Below are 1,014 nucleotides of genomic sequence, written 5' to 3'. Positions count from 1 at the left end.
AGGAGAAGAGCTCTTCACAAATGACTTCAATTTTTTCAGTTTAATATGTAGCAAGTTTCTCTTGAGAGAATAGTGGGAGGGGAAGCATGGAAGATTTAAGGATGGATGAAAAGGTTTGGAAAATCCACTTTAGTAAGTGGAACAGTGAATCAGGGAGGTAAAAAGGATTGCCTTGCAGCAGTGAGGGCCTAGTTGAGAACCCAGAGCTGGATTTTGAACTCAGATCCTCTGACTCTAATTGGTTCTCTTTCCATTATAATATGCTGCCTCCAATATAGAAAATTTTCTATTAAATTGCCAGGATATATGTCCTTGATAATATTATCAAGGAGACATTCTCTCTTTGGCCCATTCACTATCAAAATGAAGACCATTCTAAGCAACCAGACCATTGACATCCCAGAAAATGCTGACATCTCTCTTAAGGGTGGGACAGTTACTGTGAAGGGGCCCAGAGGAATCCTCTGTAGGGATTTCAACCATATCAATGTTGATCTCAGTCTCCGGGGAAAGAAGAAAAAAAGGCTCTGGGTGGACAAGTGGTGGGGAAATCAAAATGAACTCGCAACCATGTGCACAATCTGTAGTTAGGTATAAAACATGATCAAAGGCATTACCCGGGGTTTTTATTACAAGATGAGGTCTGTGTATGCTCATTTCCCCATCGATGTTGTTATTCAAGAGAATGGCTCACTTGCCAAAATCTGAAATGTCTTAGGTGAAAAATATATCTGAAGAGTGCGCATGAGACCAGGTATTGCTTGTGCTGTTTCTCAAGCCCAAAAAGATGAGTTAATTCTTGAAGGAAATGATATTGAACTTGTATCAAACTCAGCTGCCCTGATCCAACAGGCCACCATAGTCAAAAACAAGGATATCAGAAGAATTTTGGATGGCATCTATGTTTCTGAGAAAGGTACAGTGCAACAAGCTGATGAATAAGTTGGAAAAGATGCCAAAGGCTGTGTCCTATACTATTTCACTTGATGATCTCACCATCTCTCCTGGATTCAG

The 1,014-nt window shown here is 40.3% G+C and overlaps 1 pseudogene; it reads left to right on the top strand.

The window, feature by feature from the left end:
• The first annotated feature begins 363 nt into the window (after positions 1-363).
• On the top strand, positions 364-951 carry LOC114040804 (annotated as a pseudogene).
• The last annotated feature ends 63 nt before the right edge of the window (positions 952-1,014 follow it).

Source organism: Vombatus ursinus, unplaced genomic scaffold, assembly GCF_900497805.2.
Source record: "Vombatus ursinus unplaced genomic scaffold, bare-nosed wombat genome assembly UNPS02014003.1, whole genome shotgun sequence".
NCBI lineage: Eukaryota > Metazoa > Chordata > Mammalia > Diprotodontia > Vombatidae > Vombatus > Vombatus ursinus.
This window is presented reverse-complemented; position numbering and strand designations above follow the sequence as displayed.